General features: G+C 41.6%; 1 long non-coding RNA gene across 2 annotated transcripts in view; it reads right to left on the reverse strand.

Annotated features, from left to right (window-relative positions):
* Positions 1 to 1,564: 1,564 nt before the first annotated feature.
* Positions 1,565 to 20,317, reverse strand: part of LOC118968625 (uncharacterized) — a 48,736-nt gene continuing 29,983 nt past the window's right edge. The window contains exon 3 of one of the 2 annotated variants that reach the window (XR_012129956.1): positions 1,565 to 4,063. This is a non-coding gene — a long non-coding RNA (uncharacterized lncRNA). Of the gene's footprint in view, positions 4,064 to 14,945; positions 17,012 to 20,317 lie in introns of those variants that run through there. The other variant, XR_012129957.1, reaches the window with a different exon arrangement.

Below are 20,317 nucleotides of genomic sequence, written 5' to 3' on the forward strand. Positions count from 1 at the left end.
AGGGCCCAGAGCTCTGCTGCCCACAGGCGATGGCACTGGGGAGCCCTTCCGGGTCACTGGGCTCCAACTCTCACCTCTCCAGGCAGCCGCTGAAACGTAGGTGGGAGCAGAGTGGGTGCTGAGTCATGTGGCTGCCTTCCCTCCCAGGTCCCCCTTGATTTCACAGGGAGGGGGGGACCATACCCAGTTTGTGTCTGCATAAGGTGACAAGCCCCTTCATCTCTTACACATGCACAAAATAAAGCAAGTATGGCTAAAAAATTTGCTTGGGGACACTCCTAGGGAGGCCCTCAGTGAGTGCTGGATTTGGTTGAATACTGTATCCATTTAAAACCTCTCTCTTCTGCTCTTTATAAAATCTTACTGAGTAACCTGGAAGAAACTTTTGGCTATAATATAGTAACTTCTAAACTTGGAAATGATAAATGCTTTTTTTTTAATAAAAAATAAAAACTGAAACGGCTTTCTTCCAAAGCACTTTAAAGAAACATATCATCATGTGGAATCTCAGTTCGAATGAATCAGAGAACAGTAAATCTCAAAATATCCACTGAACTGCCTGCTGTGGTTTACTCAACAGGAAAATGACTTTAGCAGGATGGCCTTTTCTCCCCCTAGATCCACAGCAGGCAGCCCTTTGTGCTGCTCTGAAGACATCTTAATTCTTCCCTAAGTACCATGTTTCTTGGAATTATTCACCGGAAATTAATAGTATCCAGAGTTTTAAAGTAATCCAAACCACAAGTGAGTTTGTAATAGTGTTTAGCAGCAGCGTGAAAAGCACTGGAGCACTGCTTGGTGGCGTTAGTCACAGTGGCATGTAGTCCCCCCACCCAAAGATGCGCGCCTCTCTTCCACTGTCGATGGGCTGCTGTACTGGGTGGTGACAGCCAACAGGCTAAGAAAGTAAAATATGTTGGACAGGGTCACATGCTGGGGGGTAAAAATTAGGCAAGGACAAGATCTTGAACATGCTGGGGTGGGGGAAGGGGGCGGCTGAAATGATAGATCAGGTGGCCAGGAAAGGTGTCACTGAGGAGGTAGCATCTGAGCAAAGGCCTCAGTAGTGGTGGGTCGTATGGACATCTGGGGGAGAACATTCCAGGCAAAGGGAAGAGCAGTGCAAAGGCCCTGAGGCCGGAATCTGCCCTGGGACGCAAGAGCATACTGGGAGTGTGGTGAAAGAGGGCAGGCTTTGTGGGGAGGAGGGTAGACAGGGAGCAGGGACCACATCACAAAAGGCTTTTCCTCTGAGGAAGGGGAAGCCTGTGGAGGGTTTTCGGCTGAGAGGCGATGTGGTCTGAGTTGTCTCAGCACCCAACGTGGGGAGGGCGGTTGGCAGGGCCTGTTGACCCCCAGACTGCAGCACAGATGTTCTTCTGAAGAAGAGAAGGGCTGCTCCCCGTGTCTAGAGACAGGTCAGGTCTCCCCAGACAAGGAAAAATAAGAATGCATAGCCCTTGTTCACAGATAACTGAGCAGTTGGGGATTAAATGGGTGATGTTATTTTTAGAACATAACATTTTTTTTTTAATGTTCCCGTACTCGCTTCTTGTTTCTTTTAAAGAACACCATGGAGGAAGGTGAGGCAATACAGCCTTTTAAGGATGGCACTGAATTAGAAGGCCTTGTTTTCTGGTTTTGACCTTGTCAGAGTATCCCACAGCTGGTTACTTAATCTTTCTGAGCTTGAATTTCCTCAGTGGAGAACATAATTGTTCATTACTTTATGGAATTATTATGTCAATTAATAACGTGTTACTAATCTGATGGTCATAAAGTCCCCAGAGTGTCTCTGGAATCGGCATGACACAGAGCCATGGTGGTGACCAGTTAGTGGAGCTATTAAAAGAAACACATGGCATTTTAGCACCAAAAGGGCTCACGGACAGGAAAAATGTGGGCGATTGGGAGGAGACTGGTGCGGAGCTGGAAAGAGATGAGTGGAGAGGAGAATGACATTTAATTTCAGGACAGTTTGATGTACGCAAGTAAGGATTTTGCAGTGCTGCTTATGAAGGAAGGGGTGGACACTTCAGAGGGATGAGGAACGAAGAAAGTGTGTGTTAAAGCAAATCACCTCCCGGGCCAGAACCTGGCACTCAGTACCTGTGTCGCCTTTCTCCCTTATTAATACTCAGTTGTTACGTTTGACTTGAATAACTTGTATTTATGAGCAGCGTGTTCAAAAGGCTGGCCAAGCTGACCTCTGACAAGTGTGCCATGTATAGTTGTAGGTGTACTGAAATATGGGGCATTTATTTTCCTTATTGCACAGTTTATCAAAGAAAACTGTGAGATCTCATATGTTTTGGCACCACTTTTGATGAATAACAAGGTGAACCATGGTGCATCTTTCTTAAAGACACAGGACAACTGGTATGACTTTGACAAAAGGGACATCACTCAAGGGCCTCGGTCAGCTGGGGCCAGTATGTCTCCTGCTCTGATAGGGCCCCTGAACTGCTTTGTCTATTTATTCAACAGATATTTTTTGATAACACACTGTATTCGGTGTTTCAGGACATAAAAAGATGAGTAAGACACGGTCCCTATCACCAGTGAGCTTATAATCTAACAGGGAAATAGCTATTAAAGCCAGGCAGTTTGTGGTATGTGTCATGAGCGGTCATGAAGGCGCTGTGGCGGGTGGCGGGGCACGTGGATCCTGGTGTGGAGGATCCGGAAGACTTTGCGGAGGAGCTGGTGCCTGAGTGGGGTCAGCGGGGGGTGGGGGCAGCAGTGCATTCAAGTCAAGGGAATAAAAAAGCCAAGTGGTGGCTGTGGAAGGCTTCTGGGGGTGGGAGGAGGGCCGCACGCCTGCCAGATGGGACTCGGCACAGAGGAGACAAGAGGAGGGCATTTCAGGAAGAGCCACACCTGAGCGCCAGTGGGCATGGTACAGAGGGGTGCTCGTCCATCAAGGGAGTGCGGGGGTCCCAGGAGAAACACCTGCCAGAGGGAAGTGGGGCCAGATGACTTAAAAGGCAGGTGAGGAGTTTGCAGGAACCCGAGGGATACTAAAGTTCCCTGAGCTGAGCCGTGGTATTTGCAAAGGGCATTTTGGGGCCACAAACCTGACAGTGATGTACAGGATAAACTGAAGGATGCGGGAGGCAGAAGTGAGGCCATCGGGAGAGTGCAACTAGAGGTGAGGAAAGAGGACCGGCAGGAGAGGTGGGCAAGGGTGAGACTTTAGGAGAACACGTCTAAAGAAACAAGTTAACAGGACTTGGGGACAGTGACCTGTGAAAAGCAGTCCAAGTATGAGGGCTTATGGGAAGGGAGCAAGAGGCAAAGATTTCACTAGAGGGTTTCTCTAGAAGAGGATTTCTCTGGAATCGGCATGAAGCTGGAAAACGGTGCCACAGAATGGGGATGTTTGGCGATGTAATGCCAATCGTGAAGTTTCCTCAGTTGGAAGCGCGGTGTGGTAGAGACCAGCCTCTTGTCAGGTGGACTTTAGGTGTGTGGTTAACGTAAACGGGCTATTTCTCAATGCCTCTTCCGCGCAGAGCCATCTAATCTCCGCGAACGTGACCAGATGTCTGGCTCCTGCTGTCTGGATTGGCTTCCCCTGGTTGTCTGTGTCAGCATGGAAGCTAGTGCTTGGGAGGCTTTGGTGGAGAATAAAGGTCACGTACATACGTGCTCATTTCTGAACGAGCTGCAATTATGCTCACAGCTCAGGACTCCATGACTCACCTCTGCCCTCATTAACTCCACCCAGCGAACTGCCTCTTTCATGCAAATAGGGAGTCACTTCATCCACTTCACTTTTTTCAATCTTGGCAGATTTAATGATGACTTTTCTTTTAAAAAGGAACCTGAAAGGTTGGCTACCACACAGTCATGGGAGACACCGAGGGCTCATGGGGAGACACGTCCATTCCCCAAATGTGGGCTGGTTCTCTCTCTGGCTGAGACTTCTCCACGTCATCACTGCAGGTGAGGAGAGGGCAAGAGCCGCAGCTGGTGGGTGTGAGTGACACGTTGAACTTCAGCCAGAGATCAAAAAGTACAGCGGAGATTTGGGTTCCTTAATCAAAGTTGATTGAAATGCCTGGCGAGAGGGGAGAAGTAAAACAGATATGCACGTAACACCCTGCTTTTAGCTGTGAGAAGAGCGTTCACAGGCAAAGGCTGAAATCGGAAGAGGTCCACCCGGTGGAAACTCCCACAGGGCCATTGGCCGGAGTGAAAGAGACAGGAAAATATCAGAATCCCTTCCAATTCCTTGTAAACACTCATCTCAGCAAGTGTGCGTTGAGGATTTACTGTGGTTATAAGATGGTTTTCAGTACAAAGGAAACCCAGCCTCTGCCCTTCACATGTAATAAGCATTTCTTTACATACAATAATTTATGTAATGAGAAAGATTTGGAGGTGAGCGCTGAGAATCACTTGTTGATGGGCAATGCAGTCTTCTCAAATAGAATCTTGGAAACCACTGTCCTTGGTAATGACACTGAAAGTCTTTTTTTTCTCCAAATAATTGTGGTTTTTAAAATACCATTAGCCATGAAATACGACAAACATAAAATGGCGATTGCCCTTTGCTCTGAGATTCACACTGGTTAAACCTTCCTGGGCTGCCCGTGTCATGCTTTCCCATCCTACCTTAGCCAGTGGCCCCAGCAACCGCGAGGTGGTTTTATCAGCCCCGTCTTAAGAGATGAGGGAACTCACAGGTTGGACGACTTCCTCAACCTGTACTAGTAAGTGGCAGAAGGCTTGCAGCCCTGTCCTCAGACTGTTAATCCTGTTTTTCCCTTCTACCCAAGCTGCCCATGAGACAAAAAAAAGCATATAAACCAGACTCATCTTTAGGCCTATGGAAAAAAAAATTAGCTACCCCTTGAAGTGAAGGGAGTTTAAAATCCTCTTGACAAATAGGCTTCAGAGCTGAGGGCCATTTGGTTTCAGAATCCTTTTTTATCTTTTCATCTACATTTCCATTTTGGAGTTTAATGTTCAACAAAGTTATCACATGCAAATCCAGCAAGCAAATTCTTTGGAGATTTTCAGACCAAATTACAAAACCCATAGTTTTTAACATGGTCTAGATACATTTTTATTGTTTATTTATATTTCAATCTCTTAAGTACTGGTAGTAAAACTGCCCTTATATAAACATGCAAAAAATCGCCAACACTCACTTACTATTTTTATCTACCTTCACTATCTCCAAGCTTTCCAGTCAGCTAAAAACAAAACGCCTTGTCACTACTGACCTTCTTCACCTGTTCCTGAAGCAGGTCATAATTCTAAGGTTGTTGTGAAGTTAATGATTAAAAGCTTGAGTGGACACCATTCATCTATTCTTGGAAGGATTCTTGGGGCATCGGTTAGTTTCCGGTTCTGAGTGAGCATTGTATCGATTCTGGCTTCTAGAGATTTCCACCTATTAATTCTTTTTGTATAATGAATCACCTACTAGATCTCTGCTTTTGAACATTTCCCCCTCATAATTGGTAACCATGCTTGTCAAGGCCACTTCCTCCTTTATCAGGTTGTTTTTCAGCCAGAGACTTATTTCAAGAGAATGACCTTCTGAAGGAGTCAGAAATACACAGATTACTACTAAGACAGATTTCTATAGTTTTATCCACGGCCTGTTTCTGACAGAATTCTTTTTATCATCCAGACTCTTGCGGTTCATTCAAAAGAAATCTAGAGCCAAATCAGGCTTTCAAACAAACATTTCTAAGCAGTGTTTTGCAGAAGTTGATCTATTTCAGTATCACCAAAAGGTTATTTCAGGTCGATGAATAAGACTATGTTAATGAACAGCAGAGGCCACATTTGTTGATCCCTAAAAGAAAACTCAGATTTTGTGAGACTCTTAAGTTTTTCTTCAGTGACTCATAATCAGTTTTGCAATTCGAAAGCAGTTTTATGACTCATTCAGTTTATGAATCTGTTGTCGTTTCCTCGGACAAGGCCCCCTCTCCTCTTGGCTCTCTCAAGTTTAATTCAGTTATCTGAAAGCTGTCATCCTTCCTACCTCTGGAAGAAAGATGATGTTACATTTCAATTTTACCTTCCTCACTAGGTAAGAAGGCCCAGGGACTAGTGCTGGGAGACATCACTGTTCTGGTAGGTCAGTTAGAACGGATAGTTGTATTGAAAAAACCCTGTAAAAATACCAGTGTTCGTCTTCCAAGTTCTAAGTAGGAATTCTCTTTTTAGTTACCTTGTTTCTACTTCCGAAAGCAATAAACTCTAGCCACCTGTACGGCTGCTGGGCGACTGGCCTTTCACTAGGATTAAATAGCAACTTTAACTAGAATTCTTCAAAACAAAACAATGCACCACCCTCAGCCAGTCAAGGAATGAACTGGTAGATTTACACTGACAAGGCCTTGGAGAAGGGAAAATAGGCCTCTTTCAAGCCCAGACAAATCATTTACAGTGTTTAGGGTTTCCTTTTTTGATCAGGAAATCAGATCAACATCCTTATAGGGAAAGGTTCATTTGGGTCACAGGTGGGGCACTTCAGTTAAAGTGTCTGCTTAGTCCCTAGTAAGCAACAGGAACTGCCTGAAAGGCATTTATTTTTCATTCTGTGTCATTCAACCATAAATGACTCAGTTCTGATATTATTTACCGAGCTCCACTGAATGCCTAGGAGAGGCAGCATGTGTTGCTAATCTTGTACTCTGAGCAGGGAAAGCATGAGTTGAGTAGTAAAAGGGGTGCCTTTTCCTTAAGATCATATTAATTTAATCTCTGACTCACATCCCCAGGACTTGACTGAGTCCTCAAAATCCTTCATTTCTAAATTAATTTAGGCTTAATGTAAGTAATTTTATTGTCACCTGGCAAAGCTTATTAAAGTTTAAGGGAGATTTTTAGAAGTCACACTGAAACCACATGGGATTGGAAAAACTTAAGTTCAGTAGGAGCAACAAATGTGAAAATATTATTAAACATTAAACTAGCATTTGAAATGTCATGAGATCTTATTACTATTACTTTAAAAAAAAATAGACCTTGTTTTTGAACAGTTTAACGTACACGGCAAAACTGAGCAGAAAGTACAGGGTTCTGATGGGCCCCTGGCCCTCCCCATCCTCACACCCTCCTCCACTGTCAACACCCCGCACCAGATGGTGCTTCTGTTACAGTCGATGAACCCGCACTGATACATCATAATCACCCGAAGTCCATAGCTGACCTTAGGGTTCACGTTGACATTGCACATTCTATGGGTTTTGACAGATTATAACGACATGTATTCACCATTGTAGCAGCGCACAGAGTAGTTCCACTGCCTTAAGAACCTCTGTGCTCTGCCTGTTCAGAGATCTTATTTTTCTTTAGTTTCAAATTAAATGATCTAATAAGAGTTAAAATCCAAAAAATTTAAAAAGCACAAGAAGAACCCAAGTGTTCAACTTAAATTAATGGTTGTTTGGAATCGTTAATATTTTTGCTTATACAATATTAAATATTAAATGTCCAAATTAATATTAAGATTAATTAACTCAGAACATGTGTCTGGAATTTACCCTTGTAAGAGCCATGAAAAAAATTTGTTGGCAAAGTAGACTAAATAGTTTAAGAGTCTGAGAAGCTTTTGGCACCAACTATTACAATCTCCTGCCACCTGCAACTTAACTAGAATTAATCAAATAAACAACAACAAAAGACAGAAAAATCTCTGGAAAAAATCCAAATATTAGGAAAATAAACACATTTCTAAATAACCCATGAGTCAAAGAAGAAATCATAGTGGAATTAGAAAATATTTTGAACTGAATGAAAATGAAAATACAATATATCAAAATTTGGGTCATGAAGCTAAAGCAGTGCTCAGAGGGAAGTTTATAGCATTAAATACTTTTATTAGAAAAAAAGAAATGTCCCAAGTGAATGATCTGTTTCCACCTTAAGAGACTAAGAAGAGCAAATTAAACTAACATAAGCATAAGTAAAATGAGTAGAAACTAATGAAATTGTAAGACAATAGAGAACAATCAATGGAACCAATAGTTGGTGTTTTGTAAAGATTAATAAAATCAATAAACCTCTAGACCGAATGACTAAGAAACAAAAAAGAGGGAAAGCACAAGCTACCATTATCAGGAATTAAAGAAGGACATCACCAAAAATTGTACAGCTATTAAAAGGATCATTAGGGACTATTTTGAACAATTAATGCCAATAAATTTGACAAATGAAATGCCCAAATTCTTTGAAAAATACAAATAATGGAAACTAACTCAAGAAGAAATAGAATATCTTAATAGCCTTATTTCTAAAAAGAAATTAAATTTATAACTTAAAAACATCTGACAAAGAAGATACCAGACCCAGATGACTCCATTGGAGAATTCTATCAAATAGTTAAGAAAGAAATAATACCAATCCTACACAAACTTTTAGAAAATAAAAGAGGTAATAACACTTTGCAACTCATTTTAATGAGGCTCAATTACCCTGTTACCTAAGCCAGACCAAATAATTATAAATAAAAGTAAATAGACCAATATCCCTTATTATTAGTAGAGGCAAAATCCTCAACAACGTATTAGCAGTCAAATCTGATATATATGAGAGGATATGTATATATACAGAGGATATATAACCAAGTGGGGTTTATTCCAGGAATTCAGAATTAGTTTTCAAAATCAATATAATTCACAGAATAAAGGAGAAAAACTATATGATATCTGTATTGGTGATCCCGAACCTACCTCCAGATCCCATGATTCTTGAGGACTCACAGGACTCAGCATGTCATCATACTCATGGCTACAATTTATTATAGAGAAAGGATATAAAGCAAGATCAGCAATGAGATGAAGTCTGGAAGAGACCAGATGTGAGATTCCAGAACTCCTCTCCCCCGTGCTTAACTCTCCATGGCACATGTGACATGCCATGTACCAGAGCTCATTAGAGACTCTGTCCAGGCAACCTCTGGGTGGCACATACCAAAATTCCAGACTCCAAGAAAGAAAGCAGATGTTCAGCATCAACCACATTGCCTGAACAAACCATTTAGGTGCAGTGAGCTACTCCAGACTTGTAGGTCAATTCTGGAAATGATGGGAACCCTCCCAAAATGTAAGTCCCCAGATGGCAGCCAAAAATCAACCTTCAAACTGGCTTTAGCAGTCTTAGGCCTGCTATGTTAATTATTTCCTGTGCAATATCTCTACAAATGCATCCCTCCGTCCCAACTCAAAAAACCCCACCAACTTTTGACAAAATGTAGTAACTATTCATAAACTGCTGGCAAACTGGGAATAGAAAGAAGCTGCCTCAGGCAAATAAAGGACAGCTACAAAGCCCCTCCCACTAATAATATCCTTAATGATGAAAAGCTGAATGTTTTTTTTCTTGAGATTGGGAACCCAAGGGTGTCCACTCTTACCTTTCCTGGAGGCCTAGTCTGAGCAATAAATCAAGAAAAATAAATAAAACTTATACATGTTTGAAAGATATAAAGCTATTTTTGTTCATGGGTGACATGATCTTGTACAAAGAAAATCCTAAGGAATCTACAAAAAATGATACATATAATTGAGTTTAGTAAGGTTATGGGATATAAGGGCAATATACAAATATCAATTGAATTTCTATATACCAGCAATGAAAAATTGAAAATTCAAATAAAAAAATACCATTTATGATAGTTTCTAAAAATCATTAAATTTACAGGGATAATCTTAACAAATATTGCTGAAAGAAATTTTAAAAGATGTAAGTAAATAGGTAGATAGACCATGTTCATGGATGGGAAGGCTCAATTTTTACCAAAATGTCAACTATCTCCAAATTGGTTTGTAGATTTAATGCAATTCCAATTAAAATTCCAGTAGCCTTTGTGTAGAAACTGGCAAGTTGATCTTAAAATGTACATGGAAATGCAAAGAGCCTTCAAAAGCCAAAATGATTTTGAAAATGAAGAATAAAGTTGGAAGACTCATATTATCTGATTTCGGTATTCAACATTCAGCAACAATAATCAAGACACTGAGGTACTGATGTAAAGACAGACATAGGGGTTAATGGAACAGTGTCAGGAGTAAGAAAACAGACCCATGCACGTACAGTTCAATGACTTTTGAAAAAGTGGCCAAGATAATTCAGCTGGGGAAAAAGAGGGTCTTTTTGACAAATTGTGCAGGAAAAACTTGATATCAATTTAGAAAACAGGAACTTTGATGTTTACATTATATCCTACATAAAATTAACATAAAACTTGTAAATGAAAATATACGAGAAAAATCTTTGAAACCTTGGGGTAGGATAAGATTTCTTAACTAGACACTAATACCATGTACCATAAAAAAATTGAAAAATGACCTTAATCAGAGTTAAAAACTTTTGCTCTCAACAGGACACTTAAGAAAATAAAAAGGCAAGTCACAGACTGGGAGACAGTATCTGCAATACAATATGTATATGAAAAGATGCTTAACACCAGTAGGCATCAGGGAAATAGAAGCTGAAACCTCACATACCCACTAGAACGACTAAAATTTAAGAACATGACAATAACAAGTGTTGATAAGAATGTGGAACAGCCAGAATTCTCACATGAGTTGGTAGTTACGTAACATGGCACAACCATTTGGAAAACAGTTTGGCAGCGATACAGATGATTCAGTTCTACTCATATGTATTTATCCAAATTAAATGAAAATGTATGTCTGTAGAAAGACTTGTACATGCATGTTCCTAGCATCTTTATTCATAATTGTCAAAGAACTAGAAACAACAAAAATATACATTCATGGGTGAATGGATAAATTATGATAGATCTATGCAATGAAATACTATTTTGCAATATAAGGAAACAAATTAATGATTCACATAGATGACTTTTTAAAACATGGTGAGTGAAGGAAGCCAAACACAAGAGAGTACCTACTGTGTGAGTTTTAAATCTCCAAAGTGCTTTTCATCTTGCAAAACAAACTGTCCCCATTAAACATTTTCCTACTCTCCCCTCCGCACAGCCACTGGAAACCGCCATTCTATTTTCTGTCTCTGAATTTGGACACTCGAGGGACTTGAAGGGAGTGGAGTTGTGTAGTATTTGTCTTTCTGTGACCGGTTTGTTTCACTTAGCATTATGTCCTCAAGGTTCATCCATTCAGACATACTTTCTGGGGGCATTAGAGTGATTTCCTGTGGTGCACCATAGCCTCTCTGTGCTACAGTGCCTGCCTCCCACCACACCTCCCAGTTTCTGCACTGACATTGCTCTTTGTTGTGTGAGCAGTCGCTCGTCATTTCTTGATGTTGCCATCACAACCTCTGCTGTACCATTGCTATCTTGTAGTTAGGATTTTTCCTACCATCTTCCTCCCCCCAGATTTAAAACTGACAGCAGGATAATGAAGTCTGCAGGCTGTGAATAAACAGCACATTAGGTGAAGAGAATTCCTACTAGACAGAAAGTGGGGGTGGAAGTCCTGTCACTGGGGGAAGAGAGAAAATTAGAAGGAAGGAGACTCTGATTGGGACATTGCCCGAGGCCCTCAGTGATCTTTACTTCCTGTGTCCAGTCTGTCTGCCTTCACAGACACACCTTAACATGCCTGACTTCACAGCTTGACATACAGCTGAGACACATGTTCCAAATCATCTAATTTCATATTGTCATTGGCAGATAGATTTCATAGCAGCAAGTAATCAGTTTGTATTGAACATATTGTGGTCCAGAGGCAACCGCTTCATTAATTTTTTCAAGTCCATGGTTACCAAGCATGGAATCTGTTATTATTTCATGTTTGTTGAGGACCCTAATGTGCTAAGCACTTGCGATTACCAAATACAGGAATTACATGCAGAAGCCGTGTGGCTGCAGTTACTTGAAATTTCAGTGTGATGGGGACCAGCTGCAAGTACAGCATGAATGGTTGGACAAATGGATGAGCATCAGGTGGGTAAACATGCATATATTTAAGGAAATAAAACCTAAACCATGTTTGGGAGGAAGAGGCAGTTCAGGTGTTGATCTATGAACCATAGTCACCAAGTGAACCAGAGTGCTGAGGTCATCTGGAGGGGTGCTGGAGACAAATTATATTATCAAGACACTAAATGAATACGTGGTGAATGAATGAATGGACAGATTTAGCCAATAACTTGTCTTCCTGGCTTCCAGGACAAACACAAAAATGGCCTTTCCACTAGAATGTATGCATCTGCTTTTTTTTTGCTTTTTACCTGAACTAACTCTCAGGCCATATACAGTCTATCTTAATTTTGGTTTTACCATGTGAGGCCCTTAATTGGAAGGCCATAGTTGAGTGATAAATGAATTATTGAATCCAGTGGTGATAACCTATTTTGCATGAGGTCAAGTCAAGGAAAAGGAAAGTGGATTTACAATAGCCAAGATCTGGAAGCAACCTAAGTGTCCATCAGTAGATGAATGAATAAAGAAGATGTGGTACATATACACAATGGAATATTATTCAGCCATAAGAAAGAAACAAATCCTACCATTTGCAACAATATGGATGGAGCTGGAGGGTATTATGCTCAGTGAAATAAGCCAGGTGGAGAAAGACAAGTACCAAATGATTTCCCTCATTTGTGGAGTATAACAACGAAGCAAAACCGAAGGAACAAAACAGCAGCAGAATCACAGACTCCAAGAAGGGACTAGCGGTTACCAAAGGGGAGGGTTGGGGGAGGGAGGGAGAAGGGGACTGAGGGGTATTATGACTGGCACACATGGTGTGGGGAGGACCATGGGGAAGACAGTATAGCACAGAAAAGGCAAATAGTGACTCTGTCACATCTTACTATACTGACGGGCAGTGACTGTAAAGGGGTATGGAGGGGACATGATAATACGGGTGAATGTAGTAACCACATTTTGTTTTCATGTGAAACCTTCATAAGAGTGTTTATCAGAAATACCTTAATTTAAAAAAAAGAAAAAGGAAAGTGGTTTTGGGGACTTTTTCCCTCTATTTAAAATCAAAATAGAATTTGAGATCCTTAGAATATATATATAGACTTCAAATTTAGATTATCTTCTTGATTCAGTAATGAAATGTCATTGCAAAAAATGGAACTGTACTGTTAAGATCCAGGCAAAGTTGGTGAACAGTAAAATGAAATATCCATGTAATCTTTCATCCTGATATTAGATCTTGGCCCATGTGATGACAAGAATCAGTCTACAGGCTCTAGCTACAGCACTGACATGGCTTTGACCATCACCAGGGAGAGGTGCCAATCCTGCCCCCTTCACACCTTCTACCCAAACAGTAGTGGAGCCTAAAATAAGACAATAATGACTGGTACAAGATATAATAATACTGTAGCCATATTGTATACGACTTAGCTAGCCATGATGTATAGAACCATAATATTACAACTGTAAACATGAGAATCACACACATGCTATATAATAGAAGAATCGTTCGTTATTTGTTCTAAGCACTGTGCATGCCATGTGCCAAGCACACGCCCCAATAAAAATGATCAAGACCAGATGAGAGAAGGTGCAAACCAACAGTCCTGAGAATTAGGGCACATAAATACAGGTGGAGCAGAGCTTACAATGATGAGAGGGTATTATAAAACATCTGTAGGACAGCAGAGTGATAAATTCCTAGAAAAATATAACTTACCCACAGTGACTCAGGAGAAGATAGTGAACCTGACCGGTTCTAAGTCCATTAAAGAAATTGAATCACAAGATAAAATCTTCCTTCGAGGAGATGTCAAGCCCAGATGATTCTGCAGATAAGTTTTACCAGACATTCCGGGAATAAATAATTCCAACATAGCACAAACTCTTCCAAGTAACAGAGATGAAGGGAATACTCCTTAACTAATTTACTGAAACTCAGATCAATTTGTATAAGTATAATACCAAAACCAGGCAAGAAAGTTACAATTCTTGACCCATTTCACTCATGAATGCAGCTGTAAAAATCCTAAGCGAAATATGAGCCCACAGAATCAAGGAATGTCCAAGAAAGATACAGTTTATCCTAGAAAAATCTATTGTAATTTGCCCCCTTAATTCATCAAAGAAGGAAAACTATGTGATCACCTCAGTCAATGCAGAAAAGCAAATTATAAAATTCAACATTCATCCATGATAAAAAAATCTTAACAGACTGCAAGTAAAAGAAGTTATTCTTAACAGAATGAAGACAATTTATTTTTAAAAAACCCAAATTTCAGTGAACCTCAAACTTAATGGTGACACATTAAAAACATTCTCTTTAAAATTAGGTACAACTCAAGACACCAAGTTCTGCCTTTTCTAGTCCACGTGGTAAAGGAGATGCAGTCAGTGCAGTAAGACCAGGAAGAAAAGAAAGCTATATAGTTGGAAAGGAAGAATAAACAGAAACCATTCAAGATATATTTGGCTTCTTAGAAACTCCTAAGGAATTGACAGTAGATTACTAAAGGGTTTTAAACAATGGCTGCAAAATCAAAGATTGGTTACATTTCTGTAATGTTGCTTCAACAACAATCAGTAAAAAATAGGCAATTAAAACTATACCATTTGCAATAGCACTTAGAATAAGCTTAATAAAAACGAGCAAGACTTTACAGAGAACATTATAAAATTTGCCCAACAGGCATTAAAGGCCTAAATAAATGGAGAGTTATATCATGTTTTTGAAGACATAAACTCGTTCCCCACCCACAATTTTATTGAGTTAGAATTGACGCATAACTGTGTAACTTTAAGGTGTATAGCCTGCTGATTTGATACACAGCAATATGATTACCACCTTAGTGTTAGGTAACGCCTCCATCCGTCATACGCATTTCTTTTTTGTGGTAAGAACATTTAAGATCTACTATCTTAGCAACTTTCAACTGTACATTATTCATTTTCTAACTTAGGTTTGTATGACCAACATCTCTGCCTCCCCCCAGCCCCACCACGCCAGCTCCTGGTAACCACCATTCTATCTGTTTCTATGAGGTCAGCTCCTTTAGATTCTGCATATAAGTGATACACAGCGTTTGGCTTTGTCTGCCTTGTTTCCATAATCTCCTAAACATATCAGTTCTCCTCTAACCGATTTATTGTTAAATGTTATTCCAATGAAAACTCCAACAAATCGTTTGTTTCGTTTTATTTTGGTGAAATTTGGCAAACTGAATCCTTAATTTGCTGGTCATAAGATAGTACATACAATGAGATTTCATTCAAAAGGAAATGCACACATTCCCCACAGGTATAAATGTTGGGAGAAAGTTTCAGATGAAGAGAGTATTTGTCTTCTATTGCGATGTAACAAATTAGCACAAATTTAGCAGTTGAAAAACAACACTTATTTATTAGCTCAGTCCTGTAGGTCAGAAGTCTGGTGTGGTGTAGCTGAGTTTTATGCTCAGGGTATCACAAGGCTGACATCAAGACACGGACTAGGTTGAGTTCTTGTTTGGAGGCTGCGTGGGAAAATCCGCTTCTAAGTGTGTTCTTGTTGACAAAATTCAGCATTTTGAGACTGGGGGACTGAGGTCCTATTTCCTCCTGGCTGTCAGCTGGGCGCTAGTCTCAGCACCTAGTGGCTGCCGACATTCCTTGCCATGGGGCCTACTCCATCTTCAAGCCAGCAATGGATACCTAGTCCCATTGACTCTCAGACTTCCTTTTCTGTGACCAGTTGGAGAATACTCTGCTTTTAAAGGGTTCATGTGATTAAGTCAAGACCACCTGAATATTTTTCCTATTTTAAAGTCAACATCCTTAATTATATCTGTAAATCCTTTTTACTGCAATACCTAGGTTAGTGTTTGATTGAATAAAGGGAAGAAGGCATGTGTTCACTAAGGGCCTGAAATTTTGGTGGGGGATGCATCTTGGAATATGCCAGCCACAGTGAACTTATGGATTTGTGTGTGTGTGTATGTGTGTGTATGTGTGTGTGTTTATAATTGTTCTACATTGACTCTTTTTCTATCTAGAATTTCTTTATTGACAATATTTGTTTTGTGTTCTTGATATACAGCCTTACCAACTAAATTGTCGAACTTTATCAAATGCTTTCTCCATCTATTAAAATAATACATTTTTCTCCACTAAACCATCAATATAGTGAATTACATTGGTGGGGTTTCTGATGTAAAACCACCTTTACATTCATGGAACACAGTGTTTTATTATAAATATTATTTAAATTATTTAAAATGAAATAAAACATAAATATTTTCTTAGTTTATCTGAATGCTAGTGCACTTTAGTAAATTTTCATTTGTCTGTAAACTAATTAAGCTTCTTCTTCCATAATTCACATATTCATCTTCACTGCCAAATTTCCTATTTCTGTTTATAAGTGATATTGGCCTGCCTTTTTTTTTTTTTTCTTTTAATGTCCTCATCCAGTTTTCAGATTCAGGGAATCACTTATATTAATTTCATTAAACCAGTTGGGCAGTTTTTTCCTCAATTCTTTTCTTGTCCCTTTCCTTCTTTTTCTTTCCTTCTTCCTGTACTGAAACAATTTAAATAAGAGGAATATTCTGTTTTTCTATCATTGGAAGTTGGTTAAAAGCTCATTTGTAGTAATTGTCTGGAATGGAAGCTTGGGTTGGAGGGGAAGGAAGGTACACCGACTTTTTGGGGGGTGGGAGATTTAAAAATATTAAAAAGTGGATGAGGAGTTACCAAGTTAGGATGTGTGGATTGCTCGGGAGGAGAAGGGGTGCAAAGCAGGAAGGTAACAGAAGGGGTTGTGGGGCCCAGGAGGCTTTGAATTGTTTGCTCATCTTATTGTGGGGGAAGTCGTGGAGAGGGCTGGGCAGCTGGTGGGCACAATCTTGAGGGGGACCAGGTTGAGAAGAGGCAGATGAGAGATGGAGTAACCGTAGGACCCGAGAGCAGAAGGCCAGGACCGAGGTGGGCGCATAAGAGGGCACGGCAGGGAGAGCTCAGCTCCATGGAAGGAGCTCAGGCGGTGCAGAGAACGGCTTGGTCTACAGGATGGTGTCTTGGATGGAATGTCGTGAAATTCTATGCCACTGAAGTTTTAAAGTACGGCAGCCTGTCCCGTCTCTAAGAATACAAAAATAAACAAACCCTAGAAAAAGATCTCATTTATGTATTTGCAGATTTTATAAACCCAAAGGATGTTATAGTTTAAAAATGCACAGAAAGAATGCAAAATAGTACAGCCATTTCGAATGGCATACGCTCACCCCATGATCTAGCAGTGGCACTCCTTGGTATTTCCCCAAATTAGTGGAAAACTTATGTCCACACAATAACCTGCACCTGAAGGTTCATAGCTGCTTTACTCATAACTGCTCAAATCCGGGGGCAGCCAACATGTTCCTCAGTAGACAAATGAGGAAACAAACAGTGGTGTGAGCACAATATTATTCCGTGGTAGAAAAAATGAGTGATCAAACTACTGAAGGACAAGGAGGAACCCTGAATACATGTTACTAAGTGAAGGAAGCCAATCTGAAAAGGCCCCATACCATGTGATTGTAACATGACGTTCTGGAAAAGGCACAACCATGGAGACCGTGAAAATATTAGTGGTTACCAGGGGTCTTGGGGGTGGGAGAAACGGACGGGAAGATTTAGGCAGGGCGACTGTGGTGCCACAGTGGTGGATGGATGTCATTGTTCGTTTGTCAAAACCCATAGAATGTACGAAGCAAAAGTGAGCCCTGACTGATGATGGGCTTCAGCTAAAAGCAGTGTGTGTGTACTGGCTCATCGATTGTAATGAATCCACACACCAGCGCAAGATGTCAACAGCAGGGCACCTTGGAAGGCATGGGGGGCATATGGGAGCTCCGTACTTTTCACCCAGTATTTTCTGTAAACCTAAAGCTGCTCAAAAAAATAGTCTGTTCATTTAAAGATAAATAAATACAAAATTAAATGTAAGGAAGCTCAGAAAAGGTATGTGTCAGGCCCCAAGGGCGTTCTGGGTTCTTCATTCAGCAGCATGTATGAACTATTCCAGGGCTCACAGAGAGCACGGCCTCCACAGGAAACGAGGCTGGGAATAAGGAGGAAGGTGGGAGGTGGAGGTGGGGACGGGAACCTGTGAGCAGCCCTGGGGGCCTGGCGCAGCCCGCTGTGTCTCCATGTTTTCCTGGGAACCCATGTGCTGTCCTGTGACATCACACTTTCTTTACTATTGGAATTACAGGATCCCAGTTCCCACCCCGGTCCTGCAAGCTCTGGCTGTGACCAGGTCCTTGTCCCCAAGGCCAGTGACTTGTCTACATTCCACTTGAACCATCATGCTGTGCTTCCAGACTTCACCAGCTGATTCCTGCAGGGCCCCTCTATCGCACCCCAGACTCTTCCTTCACTTCCTCTCAGGGTCAGCAAAGACCAGGCTGTCACTCTCAGCAAGGCTTTGCTGCAAGCTTTGGCACACAGACGACACATGGAGGTCAACACTGGGTGCTGCGTGCACTGCTTGTAGCTCCTGACACCCAAACCTGGAGTTTGGGGTGCTCAGACTGACCACTCTTTTCTGATTCTCCAACTCATCTGGGTGTCTACCAATTCAATTCAGTTTGGACAATAACTGCCTGGTACTTGTCCTCAGATGCCAGTTGCAAGTTCTGGGCCACCTGCACTTTGACAGACTGGCTATAAATCAGGGATTCCCATGACCCTCTCCTAAGTTTCGATCATTTTCTAGAACAGCTCACAGAACCCAGGAGGGCACTTTACTTCTGTTTGTTTTAAGGATACAGCTCAGGAACGGCCAGATGGAGAGATGCACGGGGCCAGGTATGGGGCTGGGAGTAGCTCAGAGCTCCTTGTCCTCTCTGGGCACACCGCTCTCCCAGAACCACTGTGGTTTCCCCAGCTTAGAAGCTCATCATGTCTTGTTCAAGAGTGTTTATAGTTTTTAATCTCCAGCCCCCCACTTGCCCGGAGATTGTTGGGTGGAGCTGAAAGTCCCAACCCTCTAACCACTGAGTCACTCTGCTGAGCAGCCCCCTCCCAGGGCCCTGCCCTGAGTCACCCCATCAGCGTGAACTTGGGTGTGACCACAGGGGGCTCCTGTGGACACCAGGCCACTCCACCGCTCCTAAGATTCCAAGGGTTTCAGCAACTCTCTGCCGGAAACTGGGGACAAAGACCACATGTATTTCATATCATACCACAGGTGTCCTTCAGTGCCTCTGCTTACCCCACGGCCAGTCCCTGAGGGACAAGGCAGCAGCACACAGGCTTGGCACCAAAGCGTCCTTTAAAGAATCGTCGTATTTGGGATTTCAGAAAAAGTATTTAAGTCATTGTGGGGAGATCAGAACTTTGTTGGTCATCTTTATGCTCTCTCAGAGTTGGCTCACAGCCTTTAAATTTTAGTTTTCAATATTAAAAACTTGGGGATTTATGGTTTCTCTTAAAAAATTAGATGGGATGGCAATGATGGTGAATTGGCACTGACTGGAGGTGAGCAGGGTTGTCTTTGGGGGCAGACGTGTCCCCCCTCCATGCTCCACGGAGGCTAACACCACTGGCACACGGTCTTTCTGTTTGCTGACTCCAGCCTCCCTGTGTGTCCCCTGAACCGAGGGGCTTCCAAGGCAAAGGGCAGCTCAGGTCCGCGCTATTGGCAGCGCACTGAGCCAACTGCTCGTCTCATAGTGTCTTGGGCTTCCCTTGCCCGTGACAGTCCGCTGGACTCCTGGCCCAACTGTGTGGACCACAAGGGGAACAGAGAAGGCCTCAAAATCTCTTTTTGAGATTCAGGCTGCGACGTCTCCCCTGGCATATACTGACAAATGGGGTAGTTTAAATACTCTTAATATGTACCATTCTGTCCCCATCCCTTTATGGTGTTTTCATTTTTTTCAGTTCCATTTTCTAGGCCTTGAGGGTTTCCAGTTGATCAGGTGGCACCAGTGGCCAAAAATACCCGTCAATCACAGACTTTCTGCCAGCTCTTCCCATTTTTGTGGCTGCACAGAAAGTGGTCCCTACAATCTGATCATATAGACTCTCTTTTTGTGCCCGTTTTGCCTGAGAATTTTGGGACATAAAGTTCCTTTGTCCATAGCCATAAAAATATAATGTTGAGATGTTTCAACATCAGTGAAGCACTCACAGCAAAAAAAGACATATTTTCTGTGGATGTTTCTGAGTTGACTAAAAAATACAACTTCTAATCCCTTAGAGAACTGGTTGTGTTGAAATATTTACAGAAGGTCAAGGAGTTTCTCCTCCCGCCTGGCGAGGAGGCGTGAAGCTGTGGGCAGTGGTTATGCGAGGCAGGCCTTTCCAGCCTTGTTTATTCTGGAAATAACTCTGGAAAATGCCTCATATGGCTCCCCAGAGACCTGGAGGTGGGCCTATGTCAGTACATGACGAATGAAA

The sequence above is a fragment of the Manis javanica genome, chromosome 4 (genome assembly GCF_040802235.1).
Source record: "Manis javanica isolate MJ-LG chromosome 4, MJ_LKY, whole genome shotgun sequence".
Lineage (NCBI taxonomy): Eukaryota > Metazoa > Chordata > Mammalia > Pholidota > Manidae > Manis > Manis javanica.